Source organism: Acomys minous (assembly GCF_964271855.1).
Source record: "Acomys minous genome assembly, chromosome: 12".
Classification (NCBI taxonomy): Eukaryota; Metazoa; Chordata; class Mammalia; order Rodentia; family Muridae; genus Acomys; species Acomys minous.
This window is the reverse complement of record NC_140493.1, coordinates 44,899,774-44,912,027: the sequence shown is the minus strand read 5'-3', so window position 1 is coordinate 44,912,027 and position 12,254 is coordinate 44,899,774. Positions and strand designations below refer to the sequence as shown.

The window sequence follows — 12,254 nt, the reverse complement described above, 5'->3', positions numbered from 1 at the left end:
GCCCTCAGTCCTGGGAGTGAAGAGTAAAATAACAAGCCATGCAGCCCTGTGGAGCTCATTGCTTTTACAAGTCTCAGGATAAAATTTCTAGCCTGTGTCTTTAGCCCAGCCTATAGCATGGTGGCTATACCAAAGGGAGAGAAACCACTTAACTGCTTCCTACATTCTACCACTGCTATTGTTTTAAGGTTCCTGCTAGCAGGGTTTTTTCCCTTTTATTAAAAATGGATTTCCCACTCATAACAATATACACTGATTATGGTTTCCCCTTCCTCCATTCTTCCCAGTTCCTGCCTAACTGCCCTCCCATCTGGACCCACCCCCTTTCTGTCTCTCATTAGAAAACTAACAGGCTTCTAAGGGACAATAATAAAAGCAAAGTTAACATGTCATTGGAATAGGGCAAAGCAAACAGAACAAAAGGAGCCCAACAAAAAGGTTCAAGAAACAGATATAGATACATGGATGCGCTCATTTGCACACTCAGCAAGCTCTGACATGACATGATGAGACAAGGAACCTCCAAAAACGCCACTGAGTTCACTCTCTGTTGCCGTCTACTGCTGGGCGTGCAGCCTACCCTTAGGAGTGGTTTGTTTTCGCCAATGAGATTCCCTTGGAGAAAACTAAATTTCTTTTGCAAGTTGTTGTCAATTAGAGATAGCTTCTAGGCTAGGGATAGGCCATGTGTCCACTTCTTTCAGCTCTAGGACTCGTATCTGGTGTAGACCTGTACAGGCCCTGTGGATGCAGCTTCCTTCCTGCCTCTTTCTTTCTTTCTTTTTTTAATGTAAGCTGGTTATAAGAGTGATGATGCTCTCAGTGCTAAACATGCAATAGAACTACACCTGCCTGTATTGTACCCCACTTGTATAAAGATACCCTCATGTCTTGGTGCTTGAAATCATTAGCCTCCCTTAAGTTTACATATTATTTTACCCCTATCCCTACCCGTGCCCCCACAGACCTTCAGGAAAAAAGCTTTAGGATTTAGGGAAACTAGATGGCAGGAAGAATCTTAAAACATGACGTCTTTAAAGATATTGACTCAAGAAGGCAGACACAGATGGGACAACAGTCAGGGTTTTGCCTGCCAGCACTGTGTCTGGGTATCACCATATCTTAACTGCGTTCACATCATTAGGCCTGGCCATGTCTGTGGTTGGTTTGGTGAAAATATTTCTCTAAGAACTGTCTTGACTTGATTTAATCAAATATCGTCTTAAGTCTCAAGTGGTAAGGGATTTAACCACAGCAGGATGATTTATGGCTTTAATTTCCTCAGTTCCTGTCCTAGTGAAGTGGCATTCTATCCTCTCCTGTCTCCACAGCATTGCACTTCTGCATCCTCTAAGGATCTGGAGCCTAAGCTCAAATGCCCTTGCCTTAGGTGGGTTATGTATCAGATGGGCCGCTCTGGCCTTGGCTGGTAATCCTGTCATAAATCCATTTGATACAAATAGCTTACAGTAGACGAATACTACCTACTTGGAAAGCCTCCTACAGTCTGTTAACCTGAGGATTTTGGCCCATCATAATCTTTTTTTTTTTCTTCTTGTATTAAAAACTTACGTATGCCTCTTTTCCTGACATTTTCATTTTAATTGGTGGTTTATGCCACTGAATATGTCTTAAATGTGCAAATCATGTAATTTGAAAAGATGTTGAATATAAAATACTTTGTCTCTTCAAAAGCTTAAAAAAAGACAGTGTGAACCTAAGACCTAAGACATACGTTCCTATACTTTTGGGGTTAACAAGCCCATGGTGTTTCTTTACCTCTTCGACTACTTAAATCTCCTTTCCTCTTCCTTCTGGGCATTACTTGCCACTTGCTGGGGGCGCGGGGGTGCTTGTAGACTAGTAATCATGAAAGCTGAGGACCGACAGTAGGAAAGGAAGTGAAGTAAGATGAACCCTCACTTTGCTAATAACTGACAGAAAGCTTAGGAAGCTAGGTTTTCCCCAGGGGTACATCTTGTCACATGAATATCTCGCTTTCCAGAAGACAAATGTGCTTTGACATTAGCCAAGAGTTACCACTCTCCAGGGTTCCCACACCAGCCTGGCATATATATTTGACTACAGTGCAGACTGATGCTCAACTGTGTATCTATGTGTACAAGACAGTCAAGCAAATAAGTGTTTATTTAATATATCCATGTATGTCCATATAAACGAATGTTTATCGAAGACCTTTGAACTTGGCAGTGTGTGGTGAGTGCTTGTTATTGTTTGAATGTAATATGGTCCCCACAGGTTCATGTTCCTAGCTGGTGGCATTGTTCTGGGGCATAAAGTCCGTTGGCATAAGGGTGAGGCTTGAGGGTTACAGCTTGATCCAAGCCATCTACTTTCTGACCCAGCAAGAGGTGAGGTGTCCTAGCTGTAAATTCTACCTCAGTGACCTCCACCATGCCCTCTTCAAAATGACAGACTGCGCCCTCTCAACCTGAACTGAACCTTTCTTTCCTTAAGTACTTCCTGACAAGTATTATGTCTCAGTGACAAGAAAAGTAACTGTTATGGTGATGTGTGACTGTCTCACCATAATGCATAGCTGTTCTATGTTAGGTGGTCTCCCTGCAGGTACCAAGTCACACTGCTATAAAGTAGCCAGAGCCCACCTTTCTATCTCTACCACTGTGTGTATTGCCTCTGCCACTGTGTATTCTGGGTATTCTGTAGCTATTTCGTTAGATATACTTAGTCTAAGTAGTGTTTTGTTTTGTTGGTTTTTTTTTTTTTGGTGGGGGGTGGGGTTTTGCCATGTCGTCTTTCCTTCATAGAATACAAGTTATAAGGTAGATCAAGAAGAAATGCTTTAAGACCTAATTTATTTCATTAAGAAAATAAAAATAAATATTTTCCATTTGAAGATGGTGATGGTGTTCCTGGAGAGCAGCCATAAAATAATTATTTCACACCGGAGTTGATGTGCAGTCCATGGAGTCACTCTTCTTGGGCCAGTTTTGCATATAGTTTGTCCTAACAAGTGCTGGTACCTCTGTTTCCCGTGGACCTGGCTTTGGCTTTATTCTCATAGCTTCCCTATGCATTGCCTTGTCCGATGCTGCTTGCAGACTTCTGAGATGCAGCACTGCTTGGGCCCAGGCTTTTCTTTGGAATGCTGTTGGAAGCCACATGATCCCTAACCCTTAGAAAACCAAAATCAGATGGACAGGTTCAGGTCGGCTAGCTGACATTGTCCACAGGTCCATTTGAGCAACAATTATTGCTGCCTCACTGACCAAACACAGGCAAGTGAGGCATCTTTTCTGTGATCCCAAGTCAAACACTAGTCTTTTTATATAGATTAATAACCATACCTTCCTTAGAACTGTGTGCGAAAATATAGTTGTTTAAGAGACAGAAAGCATATGCAAGAACTAGTGGGATTTAAATAAGGTCTGTAGTCTAGTCATATTGTTATCGGTTTCTAGGTTTTAATAAATAATAGGTAAGCTGTTATTGCTGGGAAAGCTGGCTGAAAAGTAAACAGGGCCCTATCTGTACTGTGTTTTCAAATTTTGGTGAGTTTAAATTTCTCAAAATATAAAACAAAGTCTAAGCATCAATTTGTAGTTTGAGAGGAAAAAGGAGAAATGTTTAATAAAATATCACTATGTAAAAACTTCACTGTAAAGTAAATGTATAGAACCTAAGTCCACTGGCCTCCATCGTGCCCTGAGGTGCCTGGCAAGTAGTCTTCAGCTTGCTTCCTTTGCACTTGCCTAGGTTTTGTGGGTCAGTTTTTCCCTCCTGGTGGATTTCTTTCCCTAACATTATTTATGTGGTTGCCATTCTGAGAAGTGGAGGGATTTGCTCTGTGCTTCCGGAAGCTGGGTCTGTTAGCCTTCTTAAGTCTAGGAAATGCTGCCTCTCAGTGGCGAGGAACTAGAGAAGCATGGGCACAGTCAATTTTGTTATCTTTAATGTGTGTGACAGGATATAAGAGCTTAAGCTTTGAACAGAAGAGGGTTAGGAAAGGAAAGGTCACTAGCAGCTGCTTCCCTCTGTGGCCTGGAAAGACGCTTACGTCTTGATTTCTTCACTGTTATGAAGTGAGATTGATCCCCCTTGCCATGTCACTCAGTGCATATATTGTGTTTATTTACTGAGGTTCAGTACAAATACTGTGACTGAGCAGGAGGGACGTAGCAGTGAGAAAACACACACCTGAGCCTCCCTCTAGAAGTCTATGGTGTGGAAGGAAACATTTTCCAAAGTCGTGTAAAGCACCTTTGTAACATGTGGATCTCCTGTGATGGCATGGGTACCTCATTTCCCTCCTACTCTGCCCCTTTAACATTCAGTGTCTTAGTGAGAACGACCTATTTCACAGTGCACTTATAATAAATAGATAAAAGTAGACCGCTATTGGATTTAGCTGCTTGTGGTTTTGTTGTTCACTTGATTAAATATACAGTACCAAGATTAAGTTCGTGTTTTTTAGCCATTGAAAAGAAAGGAGTAAACTGGTTTCCAACAGTGCTGGCTGGTCATGTGATCCTGGCAAAGGAAGTGAAACATCAACAGAGAGCATAGCGTACATTTAAAGTTCCCAAACTGCAAAAATTGCATTGGGGAAGAGATTCTCAATTATTAAGAGAACCAGTGCCCTCAGTCAGTGCTGCAGTGGCTTTACAGGCTGTATGGAAACCTTACTTATCAATAGGGACCTGTGCCCAGGGGGTCTAGTGCAGCCAGGCCTCTTGGTGCTCCAGGTCCCTTCCCCGCCCTAACCTTTGCACAGCCCTGTCCCTTCTCCTTCAGCACTTGAGGGCAGTCACCGCTTAGAGCTGCTGAAGCAGAGCTGAAAGCTCAGCGTGGCACTTCCTGTTTTCTGTAGAATGTTGTAGTTTGGGTTAAGGATTGCATTTTGTTTTATTTTGGTTTTGTTTTTACGTTTCTTTCTCTCCAGATGAAAATAGCTGAAAACACACATGTTGGATCTAGATTTTTATCACACTATTTTTAAGAATTTTTTTTAAATGGTAAAAAGGGTAGAAGGGATGATCCTTATGTCCAGTGTTGAGCATGTGTCTGTTAGGTGTGCCTCTCCGCAGACGTCTCATCTTTTCACAGAATGAGAATCCGTATTGGAAGGTTTCAGTGTTTGTACTACATCTCCCCTCATGCCCAGATGTGACTTATGACCAGCTAGTGCTGTGGGACATCATGTTAAGTGAGGTTATTCACGTGGGTGATGGGTGGATGATCAAGAGGGAAAGGATTTGGGGCATTTTGTTTTGTTTGGTTTTGTTTTTTATTATTATTATGAAAGTTACATGTGTTTACTACAGTTAAACAGGAATATGGAAAAATTCAAAAACCAAGATTATTGCATAATTTTAGTGTCTGTCTTTTTAATGTAATATTCCTTTTTACATTTAGACATGGGTACTGATAGCTTACATATCTAAGTGTGTATTTCATGTATCATATATTGTATCCAAAATCCTTAGAATTAGATCATTGTAAGATCCAGGGTTTGTATTTTAGATGGCTAACGGTATAGGTGCCATGCACTCTGTAATGCCTACAGGGTGTTGTTCCCTTTGCAGTGAGACATTGAAAGCGCATGTGAAATGAAGTAAATCAACAACTGTGATGAGTTCCACTCCAAGTCAGAACTAGTAGTGAAATGCAGTCTCTCATGGTGGGAATGAGTGCCAGCAAAAATCAGGCATTTATTTCAGAAGCTTTTAGGGTTTTTTCTTTTCTCTTTTTTTTAGACAGGGTTTCTCTGCAAATAGTTTTGGCTGTCCTAGAACTCACTCTGTAGACCAGGCTGGCCTCAAACTCACAGAGATCCACTTGTCTCTTAGAACTTTTTCGTGTGTTGTTTTAGAAGCCTATTAATTGCCAGACAGTGGTGGTACATCCCTTTAAGCCCAGAACTTGGGAGGCAGAGGCAAGTAGACCTCTCATGGAGACGTTTTCTCAACTCTCCAGATGGTCTTAGCTCCACCCAGCTCTAGGGGACTGGAAAATCAAGGAAAAGAAGGAACGTTTGGTGAGCACTGCCTTCTTTCGTCTCTGCCTCACTGAGTCCCTGGATCAGCCTTGGTTGCCTGCAGAGAAACTGCAGTCGCACCTCAAGTAGTTGTAAGAGCTCTCCAAACCTAGGGTCTCCTCTACAGCACACTGCACTGCCTCTGAAAAATATGTGGATGCACTCTTTCAGACATAGAATTACCATTAAGTTAAAAGTTATATTGACTTAAAAGACAAAGCATAGCACAGACGTTACAAGATAAGACAGTTAATTTTCTGTCTGTGTGCTCTTCATCCTGGAAGCCTCCAGAATTCTTTTCCCTAGCCCAGAGGTTATAGGTACATTGTGAAAAGGAAATGCAGATATTTCCTTTGGCTCAGAGAATTCCATGAAGCTCTGGCCTACAGTCACTCCTTTGACCCTTTGCACCCTCCCTTTTTTGCCCATTTTTCATCCCAGGAGTGACCTCTTACCTAGATTTTCACATTCTCCCCAACTGCTTCAAATTAAATCTTACTTTGGATTCCTCTGGGGGAATGTTGCCTCAGTCATTGCCTCAGGTAGGGCCGGTGCCCACTTTACACTTGGCTGCTGGGAAATACTGCAATCAGGCCGAGTGTTCAGGGTCAGTGCTTCCAGCTGTGCACACCCTGCCCAACCTTACCCAGAGGCCATGGGCAGGATGCCTGTCTGCCCCTAAGGGCAAGAGAGTCAGAGTGAGTGAGACGGAAAACTTATCTCTGTGCCTTATTCTTTTGTGAGAGTCCTCTCTAAGAAGCACTGATATTTCTCAAGCAGATTTGCAACATTTAACTATTATGTTAGGAGCTTAGGCACATGAGAATGAAACCTTTTTTCTTTTCTTTCTTTCTGTCTTTCTTTTTTTTAAGAATGAAAACTCTTAACCAATTTGATGCTTCTGAACCTACTTATCACCAACTTTCTTTCTCATGTAAGAAACATTGAACCACGTTGAGAAGTGCTCAGGTGATCCATTTTATTAGTTGTGTTTATTCTTGATTCCATGCTGTTTTCTCCCCTTTTGGAATTTATTTCTAGTCACATTTAATATATAATTCATAATTATTTTTCAGCTAGTTTCTTTTTTTCTTACCTCTATCAATTATTTATTTATTTATTTATTTATTTATTTATTTACTTTTCATCTCAGTGGTAGCTTCCTCCCTCAACTTTTACTCGTATTGTTTTAGACTGTACCCTTTGCTCCCTTATGACTACATGAAGAAGTGCCCTCCTCATCCAGTCATCAGTAGCATCTTCCTCCGCTGCCTCTAGAAATGAGTGGCATATCCAGTGACTCTCTGTTCCCATTGTATGTGCTAAGAGATTGAAGCACTGGAAAGGCCTGAGAGTTGGCAGAAATAGTGTGACCTTAGAAATGGCTGTAACTGAGTTCAGACCTCTGCTCTGTTGCGTCACAGGCTGGGTCAGCAGAGGCAGGTCACTCATTTTCTCACTCACCCATCCAGAGTGCAGTGGTGTCACGTCTTCACGCCAGTAGGACCCTTGTCCTGAGCTACAAATAGTTTAATAGGTATTTATGAGAGTAGGTTATTTTTTTTAAGCTGGTAGAGACCATTTCCCTTAAAAGAGGTACTGAATAGCATTCAACAGTGGTTTATATTGCTTATTACAGTGAGGTCAGAATGTAAATTAAAGTCAATACTAAAATTATACACTTTCTAAGGTGCTCCTTGACTCAGTGACATTTACCAGGTGCCCAGTATATGCCGCATTCTATGGCACACATAGCTGTCCCTTCTGTTTCAGAACGCTTGCGTAAAGCATTTTGATAGCTCATTGTAGAGAAGTCTTTAATTTTACAAAGAGAAAGAGGGATATAGGGACAGGATTTTTCAAAGTCTCCTGCTTGAGGGTTCCAATGAGTAGGTGAGACGTTATTTGGTTTCTTGGAAGTAGCAGGCATCACAGATTTGCAATCTAAGATTCCTCATTTCACGGGGGCCTTGAGGTGTATCCACCAAGAATGTGCCACAGTTCACCAGTGTTTACAAGAAGGCACACTAAGCCCAGATGTGCCGCTATGCCTGGCTTGTTACAGATATCTTAGGTTGTGCTAAGGACCTTCTAGAATCAGTTGTTATAAAACATGTATAGGGCATGTGATAGAGACATCTGGGAGGCAAGGCAAATATAACCTGAAGTCACAGAATGGTTTTGTTATAATTCAAGCATGGCAAATCAAATTATTAATGGCATGCATGGAAATGAAATTTAAAGCTTAAAGGCTGGTCAAGAACTGATTATCATTCAAAACACACTGCTAAGGGTCAAGATGATTTTTCCAAGCCAAGATGCAAGTATACGAGCCATGTCCCTTAGCTTTCTCATTCGCCTTAGTCTTAGAGATCTCTGCTTCTTCCCTTCCAGCATAGCTGCCCTCTGCTGAGGTAAGAGGCAAAGGAAAACAACATTTTTATTTCTCTCTGCAGAAGAGATATTAAATCTAACCCACTGTTTACTTAAAGTAATCTTAAAATATAATCGCATTGTTTTAAGATAAGGATTTCCATATTCCCTTATAGTCCCGCATTGCCCTTTTCTTTGTGTAATATTTTTAAGAAAACTGTAATCCCTCTTGAATTCAGTCTTGTCAGATGCAATCAGTATATGGTGTGCCTTAGACTTTCCAGAATTCTCTAGAGCATCCTTTGACCTCTGTTCCTTCATGGCAGTTGCCCCTGAGACCATAGGCAAGATGATTTCCTCTCTGGCTGGAGGTGTTTCCTCCTCAACAGGAATTTGGATTTTCTACTGTGGACAGCCCCAAGACTCAGATAGCAGCTCTTCATTTCACTTCAAGAACTTACCAAGACTTGGGCTATCGGGCTCCATCCTCAAGAAGCTCTGTTAATTGGGTTTGGGATTCTACCTCTGAGGTGTTTCCAGGTAGTGCTGAGATTGCTCGGGCCAGGACACTCGGGCAGACACCCGCATCTAAGATCTGGAAGTCGTCGCGGCAACTTTCCCCTTCAAACTCACTATCATACTGGTTTTTTTGCTTTTATACACCAGTTTGATTCGTAACCAGATCAGATGTTTGCCAGGTGATGGCGACCTGCCATCTCAGGTACTCAGGAAGCTGGTGCGTGGGGACTTTGGAAAGGGAAAGGAGGGCTGGAGAAGAGTGTGTGCATAGCACACGTGAAGCCTGAGTAGGTTATTCATGTGTCGAGAGTGCTCCTACACCCAGGACCAGGATTTAATGCTTCTACCTTATCTGCTGCCCAGGGACTTGTAAAAGCCTTTTTCTGCCATGGCAGCTGGTGCTCAGCTGGGTACAGCCACAAGGGAAAAGGCTGGCAAGGGCCAGACTAAACTTGAGAGTTTTGGACTTGACTCCAGCTAGCAGGAGGCAGGAATGGCCAGACAGGAAAGTGAGGTGGCCTGATTGTCATTTTAAACAGTTAGAACAAGGCAGAGGAAATGAGAATGGCCTTTGGAGTAAAGCAAACCGTCGTTAATAACCTGACCATCTGCTTCATTCACACTTTGGCCTTGGTCAAGTTACTTAGCCTCTCTGAGCTTGTATTCTCATTAATCTAGCAAGACTAAGACCCATTTTATAGAGTTCTCTCAACCCCAGTAACTTTAGATAACAAAGGCTAAGCTCAGCACCCTCTGTCATTTTACTCAGCAGTTTCATTCAGGCTGTGCTGCCTAGATGAAACGTAGCATAACAGGATTCAATGTTATTTTGAGAGACGACCTTAAAGAATGAAGAGAAAAACCAACCCGTGGGGTTTACCAGTTCAGAGCATGAGGTGCAAGCCTTACAAGCAGTGTTTTAGAGCCGGAATGCCTTGTTATCCTTTTCTCTTCTGCTACTGTTTAGCCTTCCAAATGTGTGTAAAAAGAAAATCTAGGAACTGGGCGTGGTGACTCATGCCTTTTATCCCTGCACTCCAGAGGCTGAGGCAGAAGCAGAGGCAGGCAGATCTCTGTGAGTTCAAGGCCAGCCTGGTCTACAAAGTGAGTCCAGGGCTCTTTTTATATTATTTCACAGAGAAAACCTGTCTCAAAAGAAGAAGAGGAGGAGGAGGGGTAGGAGAAGGACTAGGAGGATGAGGAGGAAAACAAACAAAAAAGAAAGTCTAGGAAAATACCCTAGTTCTGTTTAATTTAGCCCATCTCCTTTCTAGCATTTTTACATGCCTCTCAATCCACTGAGTGCATCTCACAAAGCTCCTCAAGGGTGCAAGAACTTGGTTCTTTCATTTGCACTTCCCCGCTGAGGAGGAGACCAGGCCTCTAAAAGGGTAAGTGGGAGTGACTTGGGTAGGACGTTCTCAGCTAAAGGTGACAAGGTTAGCCTGGGGTACCCTGGAAGCTGAGAAGTACTCTTACAAATCCCTGGCAGATAAAGTAGCAGCACTCTCTCCTGGAGGCAGGAGTACCTTCAAACCAAGAACAGTTTCTCCCTTTTCCCTCTTACTGCCTGTGCAACAAAGAAAAATTTAAAGAACAATCTTAATCTGATATGTCAGTAATTGCTGATGACAGCCATCCTTTACATATTTATTATATAATTTTAGTGTTTGAAACATTATGCACTGGCACTGGCTAGTTGAAGGGAATACTGGGGCACCAGAGAGGTTTAACAGTCACTCACAATAGTGGTGGTCACATGTGCCTGTACATATAGTACTCTGGAAAGCAACCTAGTGATAAAACTCTTTAAAAAAAATTTTGGCTGTGTTTTATTTTAAATTAGTTGGCATAATAGAATAATGGATATTATTGCGACATTTTCATACATATATATCACAATATTTTGTTTTTATTAGCATCCCTTTACCACCTTGTCCAGTACTTCTTCATTGGTCCCCTTTCTCTCCCCAAATGGTCCCTTCTTCTGCTTCCATGTCACATGTAGTCTGTTATCCTCTATTGTCCTTTCTACTTTTAAAGCTGTTTCTCTCCTCCATCAGCACCCCTTTTAAGAAAGGTACTTGGCAGTACTATGGGAGAGGGAGGGAGGAAAAGGAGAGAGAGAGAGAGAGAGAGAGAGAGAGAAAAGAAGGAATTTAAATGTAGGTTTGATTTGTCTTTCCAGTGCTGGCTTATTTCACTTAGCATGATGATCTCTAGGCATCCATTTCAAATAGCTTTAAGATATTTGGTGACTGCCTAGGGTGTGAAGGAGTTAACACTCTAGACAGAAAACCTAATTTATACCAGGGTATTGCTGATTTAACTGCGGGAGCTGGCTCATTATTTTAATTGGATTTTCCAAAGTGTTGAGCGAGTCAGCAGATTTGCATTAGCTTTGCTTTGAGAGAAATTGTTTCTTTCAGCAGAGGCAGAGAGGGAACCAAGGGGCAGTGGAGAGAACCTGTCAGAATTAGCTAAGTCGGCAAATCATGTCCTCATTAATTAACAGCCTCGTGTGCATGTAGGAGGGCCCATTTGTAGAGCTGGGCTGCTTTCCACTCCAAGGCAAGAAAAGGAGACATTGCTGGCCTTCTCCCATGGGCAGCACCCCAGGGCACCCAGAGCACAGCTCTTAGTCCAGCAGGGGCCTCAGGGTGGGCAGTGTGGCTCTGCTGTGGTCATCCCAAGGCCTCTCTCTCCCTCAGAAGCCTATCCTCTGGGGTGGGGATGGGGCTAAGTAATGTATCAGTAGCCAGACAAGCAAGATGGTGTCTTTCTTGGAAATCTGTCTGAGGGGATAAGAAGTCAAAAACAGAACATATGTGTTTCTGCACAGAGGAAGGATTGTTTTCAAGTCATCTTCAGTGGGATTGTGATGGGTAATTTGTATAATGTCTGTCAGCATCAGAGCAGTTTGTGAGAAGTAAGTGGTTATTTTTTGTAGAAGCCTGTATTAATTATAAGTACATGTTTAAGAAATCCTTTTCACATAATAAAATGATAGATTTCAGCCTCCTTGTCTTACAAATCCCAGGTTGAGTTTGATGTGTGGCCCGTCAGAGGGCAGCCCTTTTTGCAAGGAGTGGCCATTTGCCAGGAGCACCAATATATCTTACTGAAAGCAAGCGTCATTCCTGAAATGGTGTTTAACATTCCCTGCTTAATAAGATGGAAATATAAACAGTTTCGGTTTTCCTGTGGAATGTGCATATGTTTGAGACTGGGCTTTTCTTTGTAGCTCACACTGACCTATAACAGGCAAGCCTGCCTCAGAGCAGAACTTTTAAAATAAGGAGTGTTCTGGTTCTTGTGGACTTGAATCTAATTGCATTTGATT

General features: G+C 42.3%; 1 protein-coding gene across 7 annotated transcripts in view; it reads left to right on the top strand.

The window, feature by feature from the left end:
- Positions 1–12,254, top strand: part of ASAP1 (ArfGAP with SH3 domain, ankyrin repeat and PH domain 1) — a 298,778-nt gene that overhangs the window by 199,609 nt on the left and 86,915 nt on the right. The window lies entirely within an intron of this gene.